Source organism: Camelus ferus, chromosome 5 (assembly GCF_009834535.1).
Source record: "Camelus ferus isolate YT-003-E chromosome 5, BCGSAC_Cfer_1.0, whole genome shotgun sequence".
NCBI classification, from domain to species: domain Eukaryota; kingdom Metazoa; phylum Chordata; class Mammalia; order Artiodactyla; family Camelidae; genus Camelus; species Camelus ferus.
The window spans coordinates 96,378,996-96,394,297 of record NC_045700.1 but is presented as its reverse complement, the minus strand read 5'-3'; positions in this window follow the sequence as shown (position 1 = coordinate 96,394,297).

Here is a 15,302-nt window from a genome sequence, read left to right as displayed (position 1 = left end):
CTCCCAGCTCTCGGCTACAAAGGGTTCAGAGTGTGGCAGCCACACTGAGAGAGGCCCTGTAGATATCCTGTATTTCCTGCGGGCGGGGCAGGAAAACTGAGAAACCCCTCGAGTCATAGCTGACATTCACAGAACGGGCTTGGTGGGGTTCGGGACTCGCTACCCCAAGATACGGCTCCTTGGCACACTGGCTGTCTTAAGCCGAGTGAGTCTGAGATGAGGGGAAGCAGGAAGGCCCCTTCTCCCTCCTCCCTCACCCCTTCTCCCTGAGACAGGGCCCAGGCACTGCCGCGAGAGCTGCCTCCCGGCCCCGGGAGGAGGGAGACATTCTCATCACCAGAGACGGGGGGTTCGGAGCCAGAAATCTGTGCAGATAAACCTTATCGTCCAAGTCACTTCTTCACTTACCACCCCCGGCCCAAACCCCTCTATCCTGTCAATTGGTCCCAGATTTACTGTTTCTTTGTCTAAAAGGTACATAGCTTCCTGCTCTGGTTACTTCTTTCCGTCTTCAGTCTTGTGAAGGATCCCAGATTCATGTAAAAGTTCAGTCAAATGTGTGTGCTTTTCTCCTGATCCCGCCTTTGTCAGTTCAGTTTTCAGACCCAGCCAGGGACCCGAGGAGGTGCCAGGAAAGCCGGTTCCTCCCGTGCAGGTGCGTGGAAAGCAACAGGGCCGAGAGAGCTCTTGTGCACAGAGAACAGGTACGTGGCTGGAGAGCAAAGCAGATCCCGTTACCTGGAGTCCTGGGCGCCGAGGTACAAGCGTGAAGCGCTCGCTCACAGCTCCTCGAGGAGGTGGCTCGAATTTCAGGTCCCTGCGAGCTCACGGATGCTGGTCCTTGATGCTGCTGCAGGAAGTCATCCCCACTCCAAGCACCTGAAGCTGGCGGTGAAATGGATCAGACTAACCCGCCTCAGAGCCATACGCAGCCCAGTTGCAGCCAGACTGACTCAGTGCTCACCCAGTGCAAAGAAATCCCACTTCAGCCCAGCACAGTCAAGGCAACCTTAGCCGCAGCCTGAGAAAAGACACGTGGCATGCACTGGAATAACACTGAAAATGCATCTGCCTTTCCTTGTGAGCAGTGGCGTCTAGAGGACAATGGAACAGCATCTCTAAGATACTGAAAGGAAAACACTGTCAATGCAGAATTCTTTTTTTGAGTTATTAATTCCTTTTTTTAATTGAAGTATAGTCAGTTTACAATGTTGTGTTAACTTCTGGTGTACAACGAAGTGATTCAGTTATACATGTGTATGTATATATGTTCCTTTTCATAGTCTTTTTCATTACAGGTTACTGCAAGATATTGAATCTAGTTCCCTGTGCTCTACAGTAGGGCCTTGCTGTTTATCTGTGTTATATATGGTAGTCAGTGTCTGCAAATCCCAGACTCCCGATTTATACTTCCCCCACCCATAACCATGTTTGTTCTCTCTGTCTGTGAAGTCTGTTTCTGTTTTGTAAATAAGTTCATTTGTGTTATTTTTTTAGATTCCACATATAAGTGATATCATACAGTATTTTTATTCTCTTTCTGGCTTACTTCACTTAGTATGATAATATCCAGGTCCATCCATGTTGCTGCAAATGGCATTATTTTATTCTTTTTTATGGCTGAGTAGTATTCCATTATATAAATATACCACAAAATCTTTATCCAATCGTCTGTCAATGGAAATTTGGGTTGCTTCCATGTCTTGGCTACTGTAAATAGTGCTGCTGTGAACATTGGGGTGCATGTATCTTTTTGAATTAAAATTCTCTCTGGATATATGCCCAGGAGTAGGATTGTTGGATCATATGGTAAGTCTATCTTTAGTTTTTTAAGGAATCTCCATACTGTTTTCCATAATGGCTGCACCAAATGTAGAGTTCCGTATCCAGCAAAAATATTCCTCAAAATGAATGCAGAAGTGAACACATTCTCAAGCAGAGAGAAACGGAGATAATTTGGAGCTCGCACACCTGCACTATGAGAAATTCTAAAAGAAGACCTCCCAGCAGAAAGGAAATGCGTGCCTGAAACAGCCTTGGATCTTTAGTGAAGGAGGTGCACATTTCAGTTTCTAGAATAATCCCCCAAACTAGTCATATTTGTTTCCTTCGACTGCTGTAACAAATTACCACAAAATTAGTGGCTCAAAACAACACAGAACTATTACCTCATGACAGGAGCCCAGTTGGGCCTCGTGGAGGGAACCCAGGCCGAACCAGGATGCAAGAGTGGCTGCACATGTGGAAGCTCCCAAGGCATCAATTCCTTGCCTTTTCCTGCTTTCAGAGGCTGCATCGCCCCGACCCATGCTTCCTCCATCACATCTCCTTCCCTGACTCTTCTGTTTCCCTCTTCTACCTTTTAAGGACTCCTGTGATCACCCCGGACCCACCCTGATAATCTCCCCATCTCAGGTCTGCAACGCCCCTTTGCCTGCGAGGTAGTGTCCACAGATTCCAGGAGTTAGGATGTGGATGCCACTGGCTGGGGAGGAGGCTGTTATTCTGCCTACCACACTAACAGAAGATGTACAGCTAAAATCTCAAAATGGAATATAAACTGAAATATTTAAAAATACATAATTTGCCCAGTTGAGGAGAGGAAACAGAAACAGAGAAGCAAAGAACAAAGGGAACAGATGGAAGACAGATGCTAATATGGGAGACTTAAAGCAAAACATGTCATTGATTATATTAAGTGTAAATGAAGTAAATCCTCCAAATAAAAGACAGAGAGCAGCCGTTACCTTTTTAAAGCATGTTCTAATTTTAAGATCAATAACCTTGCTTTTAAAAGGCAGATATTTTCTGAAAGTTCTGTTCACTCAGCTTCCCTATGCTTGTCCAAGAATTCCCAGAGGCCAGCCTCCTTTCCTTAGTGGTTTCCTGAGCTCCAATAGATAGGACCAAGCATATTTCTCCTCAAATAAATATCCACTGTGAAGACTGAAGAATGCTAGGTTAGCATTCTCCCTCTTCCAGGAAGAAGGGGGAGTGCAGGCCAAGTAAAGCAGGAACGTTCTCCAAACACCTCTGGCTGTGAAATTCCCAGCCCAGCGCAGGCTGAATTGTCAAAAACAATTCTCCTTCTGCAAGTACCTCCAAAACGCAAAGACTCTACGGCCAGGCCTAACGACCTAATGGGACCTGCGTGGCTAGTGCTGGTATCACGCTGCTTTGAAAGGAAGCCCCAGTAAGAGTCTCTCCTCTTCTAGGTCCTGGGAACCTAACAACATCTAAACTTAGCTGACAGTATTTTCCAAGGAAACTGCCCCAGACAGTGCGTGGCCCTTACCTGTGATTTTGTTAGCATGCCTTACCTTTCTGAAAGTGTGTGCTTCTGTGACTCTGTGTGGCCCGAATGGATGCTGCCACTTCTTACATGTTCAGAATCTTGGTCACTCTGGTCTGGTCGGGAGAAGGCACCCAACAGAAGTGGGGCACATTTTCAATCTGACCAGAAGAGCAGCTCACAACCCCAACAAAGAGGTGAAACAGGGCACATGGAACACAAAAACTGTGGTCTTCTGCTGTGCAGAGAAAGACCTTCTGGGCCAAAATGGCCAATGAACAAAGGGAAACAAGAGCCTGGGAAGAGCAAGACCAGCCCTGAGCCCGGGGCCCGGGACCCCTGAGACCAGCTGGTCACCTGCTCTGCCTGTCCTTCCGTAAATCACCCAACAAATCCCCACTTTTCATGTCTTTGTTGTGGTTGCACTCCTAGCCTTTCAATATAGAATATATCTTTTTTTTTTCTTTTCTCGTGGGAGAATCTTCCCCAAACCACCACAGAACTGATTCTTCTCCAGGGAGCTCACTGTTAGTCCAATTAGAGTGGAAGGCTCGAGCTGTGATCTGCCTGTAGGACATGATGTGAACTCTCAGCTTTAGCTCATAATCAGCAATCACACTGCTCTCATCTGCAGCACGGTTTCCAGATGTGGCAAAAATTGTTATATGGTTTCTTTAATTAAGGCAATTTTTACAAGTGGAAGAAATTTTTTTAACTCTGTCAATGACAAAAGTGTTCTTGAAGATGTCTGGAGTTATAACAGTATTATGTCCACAAATTTGACAATGTAGATGAAAAATCTACACATATTAAAAATCCACTTTTTCAAGGCACAGTAAGAAGCACTGATAGCTAGACTTCAATTAAACATGGAATCTGTAAACCTAATCTTCCTACAAAGAAAATTCTAGGTCCATATAGTTTCACAGAAATTGCTACTAAAATGTAATGAAAAATAATACCAATCTTACAGAAACTGCAGGAAAATTTGTGGTTGAAACTAATAAAACCCTGCTTCCAAAACACAGGCAGTGCAAGGTCAGAAGCCTGCAGCCCGTTCCTCACTGACACGGTCGGGGAGGTCTCCAAGTAGTAACCACATAACTCAGCAACGTGGAAACGGTGCCACATCACGACCAGGTGGGGCTCATTCCGTCAGTTCCAGAATGGAGGACGTTCAAAACCTCAGTATTAAAATTCACCATATTAATAGAATAAAAGAGAAAAAAACATGACCAAGTCAATAAATGCAGAAAAAAGAAAACCTTGACAAAGTCCATCACCATTCAAAGTTAATATTTGAGAAAGTAGGAAGAGAATTTAAGAAAATGTCCTTGAGCCAGAAAAGGCATCTCTAAACTTACAGCTAATACCACTCATGACAGTGAAAAATGGAATGTTTTCCCCAAAGATCGAGAGCCGGCATGGGACACCTGCTGCTACTGCTTTAACTTCCTGCTGGAGGTCTCAGCGGGTCAGGAAGACAAGGAAAAGATGGAAAAGACACAGAGACTGGACAAAAAGTCTAAGATGCTGTTTCTTCACAAATAACATGACCTTCTACGTATCAAGTACTCAGGAGTCTCCAATGTGGCTGCTCAGTCTAGGAAGTGGGCTTGATTAGGCTGTAGATCATATACAAAGTGAACTTTTTTTCTATATAATAGCCACAAATAACAGAAAAATTTACAAGGTAAAATCCATTTATAATAATGTCAGTAAAAAAATAAGGAATAAGTTTAATAGAAGACATGTGAGATGTCTGCACTAAAAACTACAAAACCTTGATAAGGGAAACTGAAGCAGACCTAAGTAAACAGAGAAATGAACTGTGTGCATACTGTTCAAATCTGAACAGCAAATTCCCCTAAATGGTGCCAGACGGAAACATCGAGATACAGAGATCAATGGAAAGTGGTTGAAGCATAAATAAGACTAATTACTATCGGTTATATAAACAGCAAGAGAAATGACATCTGGACTTTAAGATTTATGTAGAATTTTGCAAAAGTCAGGGGAGAGTAAATGAATTTGAACTGTTTTAAAGATCTAGCGTTGTCACAGCTGTTACAGAGCAATAGTCCCCTTTAAACTGTAAGGAGAAAATAAAACATGTTGTCTCTCATAAGATAACAAGGAAATAATAGTTTAAAATGTGTAATGATGTAATAAAGGAAAAATAGAAAGCTAAAAAAATTACTTGAATTGCTTCATTCAATTGCAGGTAGATAAAAAAATATAAACAGAGTGGTCAAATAAAAAATATAAGCAATACATGTCAATAAAATTATCTATCATTTACATTAAACTTTAATGGACTAAATATTTTATTTAAAAGACTAGTATCAGATTGTCTAAATAAAAAACCCTATATACTTTTTTGTATTATCTTATTTATTTTTATTAAAATGTAGTTGACTTATAATGTTGTGTTAGTTTCAGGTGTACAGCCAAGTGATGCAGTTACACATGTGTATATATATTCTTTCTCAGATTCCTTTTCATTATAGGTTATTACAAGATACTGAATATAGTTTCCTGTGCTGCACAGTAGGACCTTGTTGTTTATCTATTTTATGTGTAGGAGTGTGTATCTTTAATCCCTAATTTATTTTAATTTATCCCTCTCCATCCCCCTTCCCCTTTGTTAACCACAAGTTTGTTTTCTGTGGCTGTAAATCTATTTTTGTTTTGTGAATAAGTACATTAATATCATTTTTTTCGATTCTACGTGTAAGTGATTACATATGATATTTGTCTTTCTCTGTGTGACTTACTTCACTTAGAATGACAATCTCCAGGTCCGTCTATGTTGCTGCAAATGGTGTTATTTTATTATTTTTTATGGCTGAGTAATATTCCATTATATAAATATACCACAACTTCTTTATCCAATCATCTGTCAATGGACATTTAGATTGTTTCAATGTCTTGGCTACTGTAAATAGTGCTGCTGTGAACATTGGGGCGCATGTGTCTTTTCAAATTAGAGTTCCCTCCAGATATATGCCCAGGAGTGGGATTGCTGGATCATATGATAAGTCTGTTTTTATTTTTTTAAGGAAACTCCATACTATTTTCCACAGTGGCTGTACCAAACTGCATTCCCACCAGCAGTGTAGGAGGGTTCCCTTTTCTCCACAGCCTTTCCAGCATTTATCCTTTGTGGACTTTTTAGTGATGGCCATTCTGACTGGTGTGAGGTGATACCTCATTGTAGCTTTGATTTGCATTTCTCTGATAATTAGCGATACTGAGCATTTCATGAACCTGCTGGCTGTCTGTATGTCTTCTTTGAAGAAATGTTTACTTAAGTCTTCTGCCCATTTTTTGATTATTTGCTTTTTTTTATATTAAGCTGTATGAGCTGTTTGTATATTTTGGAAATTAATCTCTCGTTGGCCTCATCATTTGCAAATATTTTCTCCCATTCTGTAGGTTTTCTTTTTGTTTTGTTTATGGAAAGAACTCTGTATACTTCTTACAAGAGACATGCTATAAGCATAAGGACACAGAAAAGATGAAAGCAGCAGTAAGGGGAAAATCAAGGTCATGTCAGATTAACCAGAAGAAACCTTGTGTGCCTGCACTAGTACCCGGTGAGGCTGCTTGAAAGCAGGAAGCGTTTCAAGAAATAAAGAGGGAAATTCTAGAACCATAAAGTCAGGTTTACATGCTTCCCCCGAACACACACACATTCACTCTAAGTTAACTTCTTTTTATTTCCATTGTGACAGGATTATTTGTTGAAAAGGCCATCCTTCCCCAACCTGGTACTTTTCTCAAAGACCAGTTTACCATTTACACGTGGTCAGTTTCTGGGCTATCAGATAATCTGTCCCATTGGACTGTGTGTCAATCTCACACCGACTTGTTTACTGCAACTTCAGAGTAATCCCTGAGACCGGGCAGTAGACGCCCTCCAATTCTGTTTTCTTTTTTCAGTCGTTTGGGCTCCTCTAGGGCTTCCCCTTTTCTATGGAAATGTTAGAGTGAGGCTTACAGTTTCCAAAGCCTGCGGGGCTTTTGACTGTGACTGTATTGGATCTGTGAATCAACCTGGGGAGAATTAAGATCTTAACAACATTGATGGCTTTAACCCATGAATGTGATGTCTCTCTCCATTTAACTTTCGTTATTTTCTTTCAGCAGTGTGTTGTAATATTCAGTGTTTCTCTTCTCAATATTTTTCCATCTTTGGGATGAGGATTGACAAGGGGTCATGGTCTTCGGGCCCCACCATTGGTTGGGGACCCAAATTTGTACGCATGTGTGTGGGGAAAATGGCCAGAGAGTAGGGAAGAAGCTTTTCTGGGAATCCTTGACATGGGAGCCCAGTGCGGTTCCAAAATCTGTTGGTAAACCTTAATGGCAGCCACGGTTAGACGGGGAGGACATGGAGCTGGACTGGAAGCTGGACTGGATTAAGGTGAAAGTGTGGATGAAGACCGGGAGGCCTGAGTGGACCTCACTGGAGCGGCCGCACCTCTTCCGCCTGACAGGGTTGTCGGGGGAGGCGTGTCCGGGGAGCACGCGCCTGCCTCGGTGTGTTGGCGCAGAAGACGCGTGAGCCGCCCTCCGGTCACGATTAGCAGCACGGGCTGCATGGGAACCACGGAATGTCTGAGCCCATGCGGGTCATTAATTTGAAACCATGCAGAATTATGGACAAATTCTCTGCTGGACAAAAAGGGTGGACAAAAGTAACCATGACTTTAATTAATAACACGGTGGACACCGGAGCGCTGGTAAACAACTTTCTATGTAACAGGCCTGTGCGGCGGTGAGGAAGGCCGATGGCTGTGGGGACCCACGCGGAGCACCAAGCCTCCAGCAGCGCAGGCGGTTGGCGCCGTGGCTCCGGCGGCAGGTGACACAGCAGGCTGGGGACGGGCACTCGGTCCTTAACTCGGCCTCAGGGAGGAGCCCGCCGCGCCAGTCTTCGTGTGGAAGGGCTCCCAGTTCACGTTCACCTGCAGCCACGGTGTCCTCTGAAGTCACCCGCTGCCCGTCGGAGTCTGGGTGAGAGGATCCGGACTCGGTGCAGGGGCCGAGTGTGACAAGCACTAGGCCGACACTGCCGCCCGACCAGGTGCGGTCCGCTGGCCGCGTGCAGTGGGGCCGGTCTCCTGCCCCGGGCCGCGCCCGGCAGGGAGTCCAGGCAGCTGGTACGGGAAAGACCCAACTCCCTGATGGCTTTCAGGGTGCGGGAGGGGCCTGTGATCGGCCTGTGGACGTTCTTCTGATGGGCTAGTGGTGAGGTCATCGGGAGTCGGCATCATCCACCTTCCGGTCCCGACCCTCTGGGTCCGCCTGCGTGTGGGGACCGCACAGTTAGCATCTCCACCTGGTGGGGGCCGGAAGGACGAGGCTCAGAGCATCACCTACAGCCCCTGCGGAGGAGCCGGAGGCCCTCGACTCGGCTTAACAGCCGAACTGTGATTACACGTCTCGCTCGACGGTTTTCCTTTCTTTCTGCGTCTTTCTCCCTTCTCTGGTTAAATGTGCTCTTTCGAACTCGGGGGAGCCTAGGAGACTAGAGTTTTTCTCCAAACAAGAGGCAAGCTGAGGACATGTTCCGGGAGGGTCCCACAGGGTCCTGCTGGTTACAGTGCCACGACAAGCTGAGGCGCAGCCGGGACTGACCTGAGCACAGTTCTGTGCGTGTGACCAACAGAGGCTGGTGGATGAACCCAGCGGAGACGGAAGGGCCCGCCCCGACAGCGAACTTCTTAGGGGTGATGGGTCAGAAGCCACCCTTGGCGTCCCACAGGAAACCGTGTCAGCTGCAGTCCTTGCCCATCCCCTAAACTAAGGAGAAGCGCGGTGCCCGGCTGGGCCGTTCAGAGGATGCCAACGGCATGTCAGGGATACTGCTGGCTCCTACCCGTACCCCAGAGAAGGCCGCCTTTGAATGGGGCTGAACAAGAGCAGGCCGTGTCCGAATCGCACAAAGCAGTCGCTCTGTCCTGCCCTTGGCCCTGATGGCCTGCATGCCACTGTGACTCTGGAAAACTCAACCTGTGAGTCACACTCTTGCGGCCAGGGCTCATGGCTACAGCGCGTGAGTGCCACCCGGTGGCCAACACTGGGATTTGGGGCCAGGATGTCCCCAGGCCCGGCGGTGACGGCGGACGCCATCTGAGAGACAATTACTAGCTGCTGTTGGGCATTGATTGCGAGGGTCCCTAAGACTGACAGCATAAAACCATCCTGAGACTGGAAATACCCATAATGTGTGGGCGATGTCAGAAAGCCACTGTGAGAAGGAGGGAGTTCCGTGGTAACACGAACGCGGCCACCGGGGCACGCTGCCAGGGGTGAGGACCATCTCGCGGGGCTCCTCCTCTACAGCTGACTTCAGAACTATCATCGGAGCGGAGATCCTACTGCCACGTGGGCAGTGTCCTGGGAGCGGCTCTTGACTGACCAGCCATAGCTTCTTGGTTTGGGAAGGGCAGCTCCAGGTGGGCGCACAGCACCCTGTTTGGAAGTTCTCCCATCCTGTGACCAGCTGACGCAGAGCCCTGGCTGAAGGAGGCGAGAACCAATCAGCTCCGTGGCTGCCGTGCGCGCTGCGTTTCTCAGTGGCGGATGAAGTGGGCGGACGGGCCCCTCGATTTGGGTGTTTACTCCCTCGGGGGCCAACAGCCTGGCTCTGTGCCTGGGCAGACCGGCAGAGGGAACCTGGCCTGTGAGAGGGCTGCTGGTCTGTGGCGCAGTCCTACGGGAAATACTGTGGGACCTGGGGGGCCCGGTAAGGGACCCTTCAGTGCCCATCAGAAGAGCCGCTTCCAGGATCAGACGGTGGTGTGAACCTGCAGGTGAATGTCACTAGGAGGTGACCACCTGGGTCCATGGAATGAGTGGACGGAGGGGCTGCAGCTGTGCAGAGACAGAGTGACCACGGACGTGTCCCCCCTGCCCCCTCTGAGCCAGTGGAGAGGGAGAGCGCAGACAGCTATGGACAGGTTCCCTGGGGGAGGCCCGGCACAGAGCAGGCAGGTAGACCACATACTGCCCGGCACCTGGGCGGCTGTGAAAGGGTCCCGACGGGAATGGACACTCCGGACTAGGTTTTGCTACCCGATGGAGGGAGGGGGCATGGAGGCTTAAATTCTGTGAAAGGCCCGGGTAGAGACACTGGGCCAGCCTGGGCCGCGGGGCCACAGGCCTTCCAGCCGGGGAACTTGCTCGACAGCCCGCGATCGGCGCAGAGATGCCGCATCCAGTGGACGCATCGCTGCTGCATTTCATCCTCAGAGTAGCGGTTCGACAGGATTGGAGTGGCCGTTGAAACGCTGGCTTACGGTGCTGGGAGACAGGCGCACAGGCCTCCACAGGCGTGCGCTCACACCCAGCAGGAGGGAGGCCGAGAGAGGGTCCTCCCTCAATAGCCCCTCTTTGCTGGTGGGGTGGGGGGATGGGGTAGATACAGATCTCAGCTTTCCTCGTCCTGCGCAGTGGTCCTGGGACCGGGGCTGCAACCACAGGTGTTGGAAGCAGAGCCAGCCCTTCAGCGAGAAAATATAACCGTGCTTTAAACCCTCAGGCCAGGATTTCTGAGGGTTGATAGGAATTACGCCTCCTCCTACCTGGAAACACTGGAGTGGGGGGGATCGCGGCCGTGCGGCCCCGGGGGGCTATGTGGGCGGAGCGGGAGGCACTCTCTGGACCGGCACTGCAGCCGGGATGCAGGGGCTCCTGTTTCCCTGCGTCCCGGCCAGGGTTCTTGGACCAGCGCCGGCGCTGAAGCTCATGTCCCTTCCAAAGGTGGCACAATTTGGGCTGAAATCAACAACAAATGGAGACAAAGAGAGAGAACACCCGAGGGTACGGAATGCAGAACGGGGGTTGGCAAGGAGGGAAGCGCAGACAGCCTCCCACTCAGGCCATGGGACGCCCCTTGTGACTTTGAGAAAACAAACACGTCTTAAACAGTGCCAGCCTAAGGGGAAATGACGCAACGAGACTAACGGCATAGAGGCATCTCTCCGTCAGTAAGGGGGAACCTCTTTCCATCAGCATTACTGGCCAACATAGGTCACCCGTCTACCCAGAACCGTGAACTCCTTCCAGGGCAATACTGTGAGCTGGTTCTCCGAATTCTGGGTCCTGTGGTCTACCGAGGGCAAACGGGTGTGAAAGCCACGCTTAGCACACGGGTTTGCACAGTCAGCACTCTCCCCGGGAGTTAGGAGTGGCTGGTCTTGCCCCAAGTCTCATGGACTCAGCGGGGAAAGAGAGGACACCCAGACGAGTTGGTGCCCAGCAATTCTGCTCATCAGTAGAAATTAGTGAGAGGAGGAGGAGGAGTGGAGAAAAGCTTGTAATACATATAAATTACAAAAAAAAAAACCCCTCGAGTTATGAATAAAGATTTTGAATCAATGGAAGAAAGACAGCAAGTCCAATTAAAAACAGAAGAGTCACATAGCTGCTTCTCAAGGAGGAGCCAACTGGACACTAGGTGTATGAACGGGGGCCGGTCGTTTCAGCGCCTGGGGGGGGTGCCCACTGAAAACATCTGAAGATATCCAAAGGGGCGGGAACACAAAACCCTGAGCTGTATCCACAAGGTTCATCGGTTGGCTGGTTTTTATTGTGGAATAAGATTCTGTTGTATAGATGTCCTGCAGTAGACTTGTCTGTTCACTCGCTGAAGGACCCTCAAGTCATTTCCAGCTTTTATAATTATGACAAGAGCTGCTGTAAACGTTCGCGCACAGGTTTTGTGTGAGTACACACTTAGCTTCGTAAGCAACTGCTGAGCTGTTTTCTGGAGTGACTGACAGTGCCCCGGAGTCCCGTTTCCTTGCATCCCGGCCAGCACTGAGTGTTGGCACTGGTTTGCTTTGGCTTTTGCTTTTGTTTTTGTTTTTAAACTGAGGTATAGTCCATTTACAATGTTGCATTAGTGTCTGGTGCTCAGCACAGTCATTCGGTTATACGCGCGCACGCGCACACACACGTATATTGTTTTTCACTATAGGTTACTACGAGGTATCGAATAGAGTTCCCTGTGCTGGACAATAGGGCCTTGTTGTTTATCTATTTTGTGTATAGTAGTTAGCATCTGCAAATCCCAAACTCCCAGTTTACCCCTCCCTCCCTCCGGTCACCATAAGTTTGTTTTCTGGCTGTGAGTCCCTTTGTCACTGGCTTTTAGTTGAGCCGTTCTGACCAGTGTGCAGGGCTGCCTCATCATGGTTTGACTGCATTTCCCGACGGTGAGTGGTGTTGCCTGTCTTTCCTGTGCTTTTGGACATCCTTCTACCTTTGCTGAAGTGTCTGCCTGCCCGTGTTGTAATCAGTGCATCCTTTGTTGGTTCCACTGGCTTTCCCGAGAGCAGGAGAGATGCTGGCAGGTCCGGGTACTTGTGCACAAGAGGACGACCTCCCTGCTGCACGTCACCCCCCCCCCCCCGGGCCCCAAACACAGCGACTCTTCCAGCAGGAGCAGGGCGCCCCCCCGCAGCCAGCACAGGCCTCTAGGTGGTGCGCCTCCCGCCAACAGAGACCATCTTTTGGAAATGTTTGCAAGGCGGATCTGCTTAGGCTGAGGCTCATACAAAGGCATGCGCGTTGACTGTAAATGGGGCAAAAGTTATCTTGTGCCAGAAACTGGGATTTCCCTGCCCCTTGTGCATAGCCACATTCAGGAGCCCTGAGATAGAGCGGGGTCCCCACCGAGTCCGTCACCCTGGACCAGACCACCTGTGACAGTCCCTTGTCCCCCAGCAGGGGCCATGCCCCTCTCTGGCCCCAAAGGGAACGGGGTAGCAGGGGTCATGATGGGGACAGTGCTGTGTGGCTGGAGACTGAGTGGACAGGGGAGGAAGCTTGGTGAAGAGCCTGGACACCTGGGCGGGGCACGGAGATGGTCAGCGGGGAAACCTCAGCCAAGCGTCAGCAGCAGGGCCCAGAGGCCCTGGACAGGAGATCCCTTCAAACTGGCAATGTGGGGCAGTCACGGCTCCGTGGGGGCAGGGGAGTAACTGGACGGGAGATTCCTGCTAATTGGCAGTTACAGCTCCTTGGGGGGTGATAATTGGACCTTGGAGCCCCACGTCTGTGCACGAGGGGGAAGGAGCCAACAGCCGTTCTTCCCGGCGCCTCCTTTAAACCAGCATCACTCAAAGCTCGGCTGGCCACCTCTCAGGACCCCTCAGGCTACCCCGGAGGCCGCCACTCAGGGGTCAGTGGGCAGAGAGGAGGGGCTCCTGGCCTGCGAGAGGCCAGGAATGCCTGCAGTTCACCAGGTAGGTTCCCGTGGCCCCCTTCCTTTGGCTGAAGTGGCTGGTCCTGCAGCCTCTGGACCTGGTCCCTCCAGGGGAGTGGTGGGAGCAAGGCCGGGATCGAGATGCCCCGTCACCACCACTGTCCGCTGGCCCTGGTCTCACAGGTGGGGACTTCCTCCCTCAGCGTCGCCTTCTTCCCATCCGCGTGTCCAGCATCCTCCCCCTCTGAGCTCTGAAGCTCCCTACGGGGGGCTCAGGCACGACTCCCACCGCCCGCTTTGCCCCAGGGAGCTGCCCCCGCCCCCCACTGACTCTGGGGACCTGGGAGAGACCCCTGCCGAAGGTCCCCTTGTCCCTGCTCTCTGCCCCAAGGTGCTCTCAGGGTGCTGCCCGCCCTCCCTGCGCCCTGCATCTCGCGTGGTGTCTCCGCAAGTGGGCGCGGACGGACCTTTCAGATGCGGCGCTTTTCTGTGTCTGCCCCGGTTTGCTGCAAAGCCGGAGCTGGAGAAGGGCGCACAGGCTGCTGCTGCCTCCAGACGCCCCCACTTTGCCCACACCCCCATCGGGGGTGCCCACGAGGCTCAACAAAAGGGGCCTCTGCCTGGGGGGAGGGCTGCCCCCACCGCCCCCCTCCACCATCCTCCGCGCTCCACTTCTGTCCTCCCTCGTGTAAACTTCCACTCAGTCCCTCTTGGATGAGGCCAGAGATGAGCTCGCACTTGCCTCACAACGGGGAAGTTTGAGAGCTATAAGGAACGCACAGGAACGCGGGGAGTCACTTGCCTTAATCACACTGCTCCAGCCCAGCGGATGGGGGGTCTGGGCGGTGTCCATTCTCAGAGCCAGTCCTGGTGCCACCAGTCCCCCTGAGCTGACTCCCCGGGCAGCTATGGCCCCAAACCGCCACATACGGTGCCCACACTACGAAGCCCAAGCTCTAACGTCTCCAACACCAGGCTCGAATCCCAGACAGAACCCAAATCCACCCCCGCCAGCAGGTGGTCCGGGCTGCACACCTTCAGTCTGGGCTGGACTCTGTGCGTCTGGTGATTTGGGGCGGGGACACGTTCTCAGCTGCACCTTGTGCTGGGTCCCTCCGCCCCCCGGCCCGTCCCTCTCCCGCAGCTCACGCCTGGGGCTGGAGCGTGGCCCCCAATGCGGCCACTAGACATACTGGGAGTTTACTTGCATGTTATGAATGTTGTTCACTTTTCTGTCCTGTTCCTATTGAGTCCTGTTCCTTCCACATCCTCAGTGTCTCCAGAATCAGCTCCCTGGACTCCACCCTCGCAGACATCCCCCACAGCCCTCGTCCAGGCTGCGTCTCCGCGCTCCAAGTGGTCCTCACCTGCCGTCCAGACTCTGTCTGCTCCATCCTCCACATAGCAGAGAACTGGACGCAAACCCCCTCCTTCACTAGAGCCTAGATTTCACGAGGGCCGGGGTCTCGGGCTGTTCTCTCTCCCACTGACCCCCAGTGCCCTGAAGCAGTGACTGCCCGGTGGTGGGCACTCCGTCGGATCAGGTGGGCGGGTAAGTGGGGAGCCCTCCCCGCCTCCTCCGTGAGACCCAGACATCATGGCCTTGTTCACCGGGTCTCCCCTCAGACCCAGGACATCCCAGAGCTCGCATCCTCCTCTCGCTCACAGACGTGCTCTCACCTCTGCACCCACGCCCTGAAACCTCCCTTTGGGGGGCATCTCGTAGCAGTGCTGGGAGCTCAGTGAGCCCTCGGGGGGCATCACGTCTGAGGCCTGACGGACGACCGA